This window comes from Halyomorpha halys, unplaced genomic scaffold, assembly GCF_000696795.3.
Source record: "Halyomorpha halys isolate HHAL.00 unplaced genomic scaffold, Hhal_1.1 Scaffold277.1, whole genome shotgun sequence".
Taxonomy (NCBI): Eukaryota; Metazoa; Arthropoda; class Insecta; order Hemiptera; family Pentatomidae; genus Halyomorpha; species Halyomorpha halys.
In genome coordinates, this window is record NW_027115357.1 from 445,037 (window position 1) to 456,456 (window position 11,420).

The following is an 11,420-nucleotide window of genomic DNA, read 5'->3' on the forward strand; positions in this document are numbered from 1 at the left end:
TGTATAACCAAGCAAAAATAAATATCTGAATTCAATATGTGAACTGGTTTATTATTTCAAATATATAACATTGGATTTATTTTAATTTATATTTATGTAATATTAGCATAGAGTATACGTTGTCACGGAAATATGTCGCCTCGGCGCTTCGCGCCGAGGCCTACACGGGCACGTTTTTAAACAAAGTTACAATTTAAAAAAAATAAACAAAGTCGAGATAATTTCTTGATTATTCTCAAAAATGAGAAAGTGCAATTATGACATCCGCCAAGACAAAAAAAACCACCCATTATGCTTAAACACTTTGGCTTGAAAAACAAGTCCTTAGATTCCCACGTCTCTGGCGAAAATTTGTACATACAACATGAAAGTGCTGTACAGAACATTAAACTCTTGTATCCAATCCTGAAAGATCTGCGTCTTTTCATTCCAAACTCCCGTACCTATCCTTAGCAATCCCTGATAATCTTCCGAGGCGTCTGAAACGAAGTTGGCCACGGGACCTTATAATTTAAATTAAATGTTTGAATTACCACCTTTGGGTGGTTCCTTCCCAAGATTTTCAAGTGTTGGAAACATTCCACAAATTTACCTATTGTATTTTTTTGTATAGTTGTAAATTAAAAAAAATTGTTTTAATTTTTTACACATCTTTAATGATTACTTAATAATATAATGATGTGAACCATTACGACCACATGAAGGGTCATGAGTTCAGTACTTAGTAAGGAAGCACTGATTTTATAAAAACGGTCATACAAGGAGCTGATTTGTACCTTAATTAAGGGTACCCACTTTATGAGGCTAAGTGGACTTCAGGAGGACACGATAACCCACAGAGTTGACTCACGGCTAGAGTGTAAAAGAAAATAAATTATCTGCCTAGCCGGATTCGACCCACCGCTCTCCCAAAATCAATAATTTTCTTCCACACCTTTCATCATTTTCATTTCTTTTTTTACATGAACACCTCTGATTTTTAATAACTTTTTTTTTTTTTTTTTTATCATTTGTTTAGTATAATTCTTACCTCTACAATAATATATTTTATCTTCAACTAGTATCATCTAATATCTACTTAATTTAGTGTTGCATATATTTCCAAGATAATTTAATTTTTTTTTCTCTGAATTAAGGTTGTTATATCGTTTCGTTTTTTAGCCCTGATGAAGGATCGAAACGTCGGTAAAAATAAATAAGTTTTACTTCTTTGTGTATCTTTGCTCATCACAAGGCCGACCATCTGAACCTCATTTAAAATTACAAAGTGCATAGGAAAAACCGTTTTTATAAATCGCGTTCACTCATGATGTGAATCTGAACGAGTAGAACTCATGATTAACGCTACTTGGCAAGATGACAAACGCAATCCAAGTGGAAAAAGCAAAACACTCCCAGTTTTTTTTTTTTCAATGGGAATTGAAATGAACATTTATTAATGAATACAATTAATATGTGTTTTCAGGTATTTAATTTGAAGTTTAACTATTAAACTAACCTAATATAAACTATTTACTATATCCACTAACTATGGTCGAGTATTTCGTATAGTCCTGTATTGAAGAAACGTGCTTAGTGATACGTAAAAAAATAATAATGAGGTTGTTTCATTGATAATTACCTAAGGCCCGAAACGTTGGAGGATAACAAACTAATGTTACTAGTAAAGGATCATTTGAAATTGTATTGTAATTAAAATTAACCACTCTTAAACAATTAATAAAAAATAACGCACTTATTAAAACTTTCTTAATCAGGTAACGAGTATTATATGTTCGAGTAAATTGTGCTATTTTTGATCAGGAAATATTTGAAAAATATATTAAAAACCTAGAGAATTCCGTCAAGTTATTTTGCTAGATATCCTGTAGAAAAGAAATTTTTTTTAGAAATTTCACGCTAAAAGAAAGTCAAAAATTTTATTTATTTTATTTCAAGTGTTCCATTTTGCATTTATTTTTATTAGTTTCATTCTATCAATTCCCATCCTTGTTTTAATCAAGAAAGCCCTGCAAAGTGGTTAACAATAAATGTTTTTTTAAACAAATAATAAAAATAAAACAAAATAAAAACAAATTGCAACCAAAAAATTCAGTGTTTTTGAAAAATTTAGGTTTTTCAGGGTTAAGTGACTAAACTTAAAATATGAATTAAGGACCTCAAAAGAAGAAAAAAATTTCCTCTGAATGTATGTCCGCAAATGCTTTGTTTAGGAGATATTGACACCTAAAGATTTTAATTGTTATAAATTATTTAGGTTATATGAAATAAATAAAATTTATTTGTTTTTACTACATTATTAATTGAACACCATATCGACATATTCACCATTAGTATAAATTGAAAGCATAATGATGAGTACTCTGCGAAAGCCTCTTACAAACTGATAAATGTTATTGACAGTTCCCAATGCTAATTCCAAATAGTATTAATCCTTATGTTGCCAAGTTTTTATACAGTTAGGGATAAAAGGCCATACGAGTATTCTATCTAATCCATCTACTTAATAAAGCGTTTGCGGACATACCTTCACTATAAACAACATTTAATATGAATCTTAATGTTTACATTTAATTAATAAAGTAATTATAACTAATAAATACGTTTTATTTATTTCATATAACGTAAATAATTCATAACAATGAAAATCTCTAGGTGTGAATATCTCCGAAACCAAGTCTTTGCGGACATATCTTCAGAAGGATTTTTTTCTTGTTTTGAGGTCCTTAGTTCATATTTTCAGTTTGGCCACTTAACATTGTAACACTCTGTATTTAGGTAATTTTAATTCTAATATAATGAATCGAAGTCATTAAGTGGAAGAATTTAAGAAAAACTACAGGAAAAATCAGTCATAAAAATAAGAACATACCCAGTCAAATATTTTTTTATTAGTTTTATTTGTGAGTGATTAAGTATTAGTTCTTACTAATAAATCAGCTATCATATAGTTTGAAATACGTTTCTCAGATCTGTTGCTATAAGAAGGTTTGATACATTATATACTTCCCCAAAATTAACCATTGCCGGTATACTAGAGATTCAATAAAAACAGAGAGTATATATTTCTCAAAACTAGATTTAAGAATAAGAGAAAAGCTAGACTGTGACGAAACGGTCGGGCCAGGTGCGTGTAAATTTAACACGCCCTACTGTCGAGTTAAATTAGTCACGACGAGCGCTCGCAAAAACTGATCCTATATATTTTCTAGACGTGGCAGGGAATTTTAAAAATTAAATAAGAGGAATTCTGTTTCATTGATAATTACCTAAGGCCCGAAACGTTGGAGGATAACAAACTAATGTTACTAGTAAAGGATCATTTGAAATTGTATTGTTATTAAAATTAACCACTCTCGAACAATTAATAAAAATTTCAATATAACGCACCTATTAAAACTTTCTTAATCAGGTAACGAGTATTATAGGTTCGAGCAGATTTTGCTATTTTTGATCAGGAAATATTTCAAAAAATACGGAAAAAAGAATTTTTTTTAGAAATTTCACGCTAAAAGAAAGTCAACATTTTATTTTTTTTAAAGTGTTCTATTTTTCATTTAGTTTTATTAGCTTTATTCTAGCAATTATCATTCTTGTTTTAATCAAGAAGTCCCTGCAAAGTGGGGAGAAACGTTGGTTAACAATACACAGTTTTTAAACAAATAATTTTTAAACATAAAAATAAAACAGAAAGAAAGGTAGCCGCCCAAAAATTCAGTATTTTTATATATTTTTATTTGAGTGTAAGACTGAGGACTACGAGTTTGTCCTGGCCCTGGATATTAAGGGTAATTACATAATTAAAGACGTTATCCAATAAAAAAAAGCCATATTAACGACAATTACTTTAATAATAGCTCTTTAATAAAAATATATGAGATTAAGGTGCTAGTGGGTAGCTCATTGATAAGAAACTGTCCTACAAACTTTTAGGACACGGGTTCGAATCCCGGCTGTGACAGAAAATTATTCTGTTCTTATTAAAAAATTTTCTGTTTCACTGTAGCTAGCTGGGGTACGGGAACCCTCTTAGTACAATAGCCGCAAAGACAAAAAGGCAGTTATCTCACCCCAATTTTTGATTACTTTAATGAAAACTATGTATAATTACTAGTCAAAATTGATAAGTCTGCCAAGTATAGCTAGGGGGAATAAAAAATGGCGGCTGTTCCAAACCTTAAAAAAAAACATTAATTTTTCATTCGGAGCTCTATATCTTAAAAACTACCAACAACACTAGAAAATATAAGACAGCATTATTTAAAGAAGCATAAATTTGCCCTAAAAGAGCTATGTACGTCCAATAGTTCTCGAGATATAGCTTTTCAAAAAGCAAAATTTCTTAAACATCTACTGAAAGATTAGTAGTAAGTTAATTTATTTTGAGAAATCTATATCTCAGGAACTATAAAGAAGTTTATGACCTTTATCTTCTTAGAAATAGTAGTTTTCAAGCTATATGCTAAAATAAATTGATTTATAGTTGTTCGGACAATAAGTTTAATTTATGAAAAACTTCATTTCAGAAACCATTGGACGTACAGAGGTCTGCCAGCGCTCAAATTAAAGCTAGTTAAATTTACTACAAAATAGCTGATTATATTTATCTTTGTAGGAGTAGTAGTTTTTATGATATTTGACAAAATAAATTCACAAAATGTTAATTTATAGTTCTTCATATACAATTTTAGACTTATGAACAAATATATCCCTAGATCCAAAAGTCGTACATAAGTCTGCCAACACTCAAAATAAAGGAAATTTAACTTATTATAAAATAGTTTATGACACTTATCTTCGTAGGGGTAGTAGTTTTTATGATATTCACAGATGAATATAAATTTGGGAAATAAAAAATGGGTCTGAACAACTATAAATCAATTTATTTTAGCAAATTTCATGTAAACTATTACTCCTACGAAGATAAACATCATAAACTACTTTATAGGTCATTAAACTAGCTTTAATTTGAGTGCTAATAGACATGGTACGTCAAATGGTTTTTTAGATATAAATTTTTCCAAATAAATTCACTAACTACTGATACTTCAGTAAGACCCATACAACATTTTTATGAAATGTTGCTTTTTAAAAATCTCGAGAACTATTGAACGTAGATAGCTCTATTAGGACTTACATTTTAACAAATTTACTCAACTTTAAGTGATGGTTTTTTAGATTTTCTATTATTGTTGGTAGTTGTAAAGCTATAGAGCTCCGAATTATAAATAATTATTTTTAAGGTTTTGAAACAGCCTCCATTTTTTATTCCCCCTACCTATAGTTGGCAGACTCATCAGTTTTGGCTATTAATTATACATAGTTTTGATTAATGTAATCAAAAATTGGGGTGAGATAACTGCCTTTTTTTCTCCTCTTGGACTCTTGTACTATCTGGGGTCCACCTCGCTTCATTAAGAGGAAACCCTTAAATTGGTAAAAATATTAAATCAATATGTTATTGTATTGTATACCTATGTATATATGGATTTACTGAAGTAGTTCACTCGTTTGTGTTCTATATATGATGGAAATACTGTATTTTAATATTAACTTATATTATGTTGATAAACTAATTTACTAACATGAATTGGGCCAGACTCCATGGCTACGTTATAATATAAGTCAATAAATACATCTGTATATGTGGAAAAGATGGCGGAGAGAGGTCAGTTCAGCCAGTATCTCTTCCGCAAGATCCCTAATGAAGACCTGAACCTCAGGTCGAAACGTCGGCATGAATAAATATTTTTTTGTTTATTTGCTGACCGCAACCCCCGACCATCTTCTCCACATATTATTATACGGTCAACAATACATCTTATTAAAAATATATGACCTGTAGAAAGTTAACAAAGGTTTTTTTTCTTCATCTTAATTGAAATTCACAATCGTACACAATTAAACATTTAGTAAATTTGATGTAAGTTATTATGGAGTGATACAGACGTATAGAGAAGGTAGCACTCTAATGACGTTTTTAGATTATCAGGTCTCGTGACAAATTTATTTTCAGGTGCTTCGGAGGATTTTCAGGAAGAGAAGAGGAAGCAAAGTTAGAAACTAGGGGGTTTGGGTGGTTAGTGAATTTATAATGGAAGGATTGGTATCTGGTTCGGGCTAGATCGGTTACATTTAGAACTTTAAGGTCTTTATGAATGATTTTATTTATGACAAGGTAAGGAGCATTGGGGATTTTAGGAGTTTTAGTGATTAAAGTTTTCAATATGTATCGTGTGAAATTATAAAAAATATCGATACATTCATGCACAAAAGTATCGAGTCCATTTCCAAGTTTTGGAAAACATCAAAAAAACTTTTATAGGTTTGTTTAAAGTTAATTGTTTTTGTGTGGACATTATGTCTTTTAATGTGCTTTAATAAATAAACAAATAAATGGACTTACAATTACTATTATATCAAAATGGACTATGATGCTTTAAGATATCAACGATCAGAAACTTTAAATCATAACAATATAACATAGTGAGAGGTAACTCCACAAATCTTTAATTTCAGTATTGTCAGCAAGGGTCAACACCACACATAGTAAAACATATTTTGATTTGCTAAATTTTTAATGTAAAAAGATTTTAATTCAATTTCGAAACTGCTTAGCTCGCACCTTCTGTCGAAAAACTCAAAAAGTTAGAATTCACAAATCTATGATCCTTTCCACTGTTCATTGTGGATGTGAAACGTGGCCTCTTACACTGAGGAAAGAACAGCGGGTTAAGGTTTATAAAAATTAAGTATTACGTAAAATATTCGGACCTAAAAAGAATGAATTGACAGGAGAATTTGGAAGGATCCATAAGGCTGAACTGAGGGAACTACGCCCGGTCAGGCAGTGGGGACTCGTAACGAACGGTTCCCTAAAAAAATAAAAAACACTGATCCGGCGGAGAGGTAGACCGAAACGTAGATGGGAAGATTGTATTAAAATTGATTAAAGCCTTTATTATTATTATTAAAAAAAGTTTAACAATACTTTAAACAAATTTGAATTTTGTCTCAAACATCCTATTGATTATATATATAAAATAGAAATTAAATAATTATCTGTGCTATATTAAAAGATAAAATTTAAAAAATAGTAACATTTTAATTAAGAATTAATACCTGTCATAATGACATGTCCAATCTTCAATGAAACCACCATTTCTTACCTGGAAAAAATAAAATACATTAAAATTAAGCTGTAAAACATTAAATAATAATAAAAAGGAATAAATTGTATCTTTTTTCAATTTATTTTTTTAATTTACAGCTGTAATTAATAATCATAACACCATAGAGAGATGCAATGTATAAGAGACGTTAGCTTTTAGTGGATCAGAAAATTCTATTATTATCTTTATTGATTAGAATAATACTAATAATAATATGTAACTCAGTATAGTGTTGATAAAATGATTAATTGAAACAGATAATGTAAATTAGTAAATATAATAATTTTAACTGTGAGAATAATGGTATTTTAGATATTATGATGAAGTTTAATTCATTGAGTGGATGATTTTTCACTATGTGGATAATAAAACACGTTATGTAAATTTGATGTAATATGAAAATAGAGTGATAGAGGCATGTAGAGAAACTATCCGATGGTAGCACTCTAATCATATTTCTACACTAGGTCTCCAGACCATCTTCTTTTCAGGCGCTTCGGAGGATTTTCAGGAAGATAAGAGGAAGCAAGGTTAGAAACTAATGGGTTTGGGTGGTTAGGGAGTTTATAATGGAAGGAATATCTGGTTCGGGCTAGATCGGTTACATATGGAATATTAAGGTCTTTATGTACGATTATATTTGTGACAAAGTAAGGAACATTGAGGATTTTACAAAGGATTTTGGATTCTAAGGATTAGATACAAAAGGAAAATAAAATTTTATTTTAAAAACACAACTTATTTTTTAAATAAATCACCAACACCGTTAATAAATATTTTAAATTACTAACGTTTCGGCCTCCCTGGCCATCTTGGAGGACAATATTAACTATACATTTGCAGCCTCACATCCAACTATTATTGTAGGCTATTCTCCCCAGGTCTAATAATTTTAGTCAATATTATCAAATTATCTTAAACTATTATCACTATGAGTGAGTGATAATAGATCAAGATAATTCGTGATTAAAAGTTTTAAAATTAAATGAAAAAAAAATAGCCTGTAAATAAATTTAATATTGGATGTGAGTTGTGAATTAATAGTTAAGGATTGTCCTCGCGGGTGGATAAAATTTACTGTATTTTATTTATTTATTTTAGTCAGTTACGACTGTTGTAGTTTACCGAAATAGCAATTACGGAAACGAGAACGTTAGGGCGATCTCAGCTATTACTGTTATATTTATTTTTTCCTTTTATATCCTTTAATTACCCATTAAATTCTGTATTTTATTGTATTTATAGCTTTGTTTTATTACAGTGGTTATTATTACTAAAAATGAGGACTGATTATTTATTTGTTTTTTTAAATAAATAAAATATAAATGTACTTCAGATAGGAATGGCTGTGTTTAAGGAATTATTCTGCGATAATTTAATTTATATATTTGTAAATATGATATCATAGAGCTGATGTGATCAGCTCTATGATCCATATTATCATTATCCATTATATATATGCAGTTATTAAACCCCAGTTAATAAAAACTACATATAAATACTCATCAAAATTGATGAGACTACCAAGTATAGTTAGGGGGAATAAAAAATGGCGGCTGTTTCAAAAGGTTAAAAAAAAATTATTTTTCATTCTGTACTCTATATCGTTATAACTACCAACAACACTAGAAAACCTAAATGAACATCATTTAAAGTAGATTAAATATGCCAAAATATTAGCTGTAATAGATATAGTTTAATATTTTATAATAATATAAGTTAACCATCAATAGTTCTCGAAATATAACTTAAGCAACATTTCGTGAAAAATGCACTGGAAAATCAGAGACACACTTAATATTATTATATTAAAAATACATACTTTTTACAATGAATTAAAAGGCCAAACTTATATAACGATTACATTAGGTTTCGCAATTTGAAATGCAGAGGCAGCGAATCGCATTAAAAAATAATAATACATAATAGTGTTGAAATAAATAAAATTTCATCCATTTTAGTCTCAAAACATTTTTATTCTATTTATAATTCCGACGTTTCGGCCGATTCGGCCATCCTCAGGGACAATCTTAATACAATTTTAACTAAATCATTTTAATAAAAAACTTCATGCTGGCTATTCTGCTCAGGTCAATCCAACAAATTACCCTAATTAGTCAATTTTCACATTAAAATAAAAATCATTTATTACAGTCACCTTCTTTGTTAAAAATTTATTACAACAATCAACAAACAAAGAAGGCGACTGTAATAAATGATTTTTATTTTAATGTGAAAATTGACTAATTAGGGCAATTTTTTGGATTGGCCTGGGCAGAATAGCCAGCATGAAGTTATTTTTTTAATGATATAGTTCTGAAATTGTGTTTAAGATAGTCCCTGAGCATAGCCAAAACGTCGGACTTAAAATAATAATAAAGGCCTAATGAATCCGAAGGTTCAAACGCTCTCTGCATACATCCTTCCAGTGATGCCCCTCCAAACCCAATTCCACTAAATCTGTTTTAACGCAATCCTCTCATCTACGTTTCGGTCTACCCCCAGACGTTTACCCGTTGGTTCAATGCTTATTACCATTTTAGGGATCCACTCGTTACTAAGCCCTACAACCTTACATGCCCATCTTACACGCCGCAATGCTATAACTTGAATTATATTTACCGGGTGTAGGTCCCTTAATTCAGCGTTGTGTAATCTTCTAAATTCTCCCGTTAATTCATCCTTATTCGGTCTGAATATTTTGCGTAATACTTTATTTTCGAAAACCTAAAGACGCTGTTCAGCCCTTAGTGTAAGAGGCCACGCCTCACATCCATAAAGAACAGTGGGAAGAATAATAGGGGACAACCTCTGAGAGAACAACGTAAGCTGAACGTTTATTAGCGAATACGGATATTGAACTAATTCGACCACAATTGTTTTATGAAGCGCATGTTTTCCTGTAGTTTTTTATTTAAATGCCACAAAAAAAAAAACAGATCAAAATATGATAAACATATCAAGAAGCATGATAAATTAATCAACCAGTTTTTACTTGGAAAGAGAAAGTGCGAAGTGTATTCACGACGGACTATACTTCTATAATCCGTTGAGCAATGTGTAGAATTAGTTGAACAAAGGTACATGAGTAAGGTTCAATAATATATGGAACCTTTATAAGATAATAAAGAAATTCCAAAACTAAGAAAAGAAATTTACAATAACTCACATCGTATTGAAGCGTCGATTAGTAAAGATCTCTGCAGTAATAAGGCAGTGTTGTGATTTCGTAATTTACCATTAGTAATTTCCAAAGCATTTCTTTATCCTTTGTTTTATTTTATAATTACAGATAGTTTGATTATGTTCATCTTGTTTATTCTTTTGTTTTGTATATATTTTAAGAGATTTTTTTTTTTATTTATTTTAATTTTAGTATGTATGAGATCATTCATCACTATTACCTATTGCCCACAACTGTGTGGCAGATTGTAATATCTATCAATAAATAAATCTATAAATTTATCTTATAACTATTATTATTATTCATTTTTTTTTTCAAAATGGCAAAACGAACAAATACTAGTGAGCCCGTGATGTAAGAATAAGTGAAGACGAGTTTCAGATAGACGTTTATACAGACTGGTCTAAAAAAATAAGTATTCAAGCAAAATATGATAGTAATGATCAGGATGATTATATTATATATGATATTATAATTTACCAGACTGTAAAAAATTACATTGAAATTTTTTTTTTCTTTTAAATATGTTCTTCAATGTCGATAAATACGTATAAACGAAATTTCATTACAATGCCTTACTTGGTTCAAAAGCTGTACTGTTTAATATTATAATTTCAGGGAGCACGTTTTCGCGAAAACGCGTCGTCGAGTTGCTGGTTGGTAACGTCGGAACAGTGCCGAGTGAAAAGGATTAAATTAGTTTAAATGCGCTATTTTTTCTTATAATTGAATATTTCACGAATATAAAAGCTATTATTGCATAAAATATAAGTAGTTAAATATAATAAACTTGAATGTTGCGAAAACATAAGTGAGGTAAAGTGGATTAAGGTTAAAGGTTATACTCACAAAAAAATGTAATTGAATTGGGTTTAATAAAGGCTGAAGTACGCCAGTCGAGATTTGGTTAACCTATAACGACAAACGCCCCCATGTTTTTAGGCAAGTATCGACATAAAATGATATTTCCTAAACTGTACACCGCCCCCTATTCATATTTATGGAAGCAGTGGGGGTTGTAGAGAGAGAGAGGGCGAGGGGGAGTGTGAGAAAGAGAGAGAGCG

The 11,420-nt window shown here is 30.0% G+C and overlaps 1 protein-coding gene across 1 annotated transcript in view; it reads right to left on the bottom strand.

The window, feature by feature from the left end:
* The window catches only part of LOC106680678 (bromodomain adjacent to zinc finger domain protein 2B), a gene marked incomplete in the record, with an annotated part of 314,015 nt that extends 306,867 nt beyond the window's left edge, over positions 1 to 7,148 (bottom strand). Inside the window, 1 exon segment of the mRNA XM_067052413.1 lies at positions 7,123 to 7,148.
* Between the last annotated feature and the right edge of the window lie 4,272 nt (positions 7,149 to 11,420).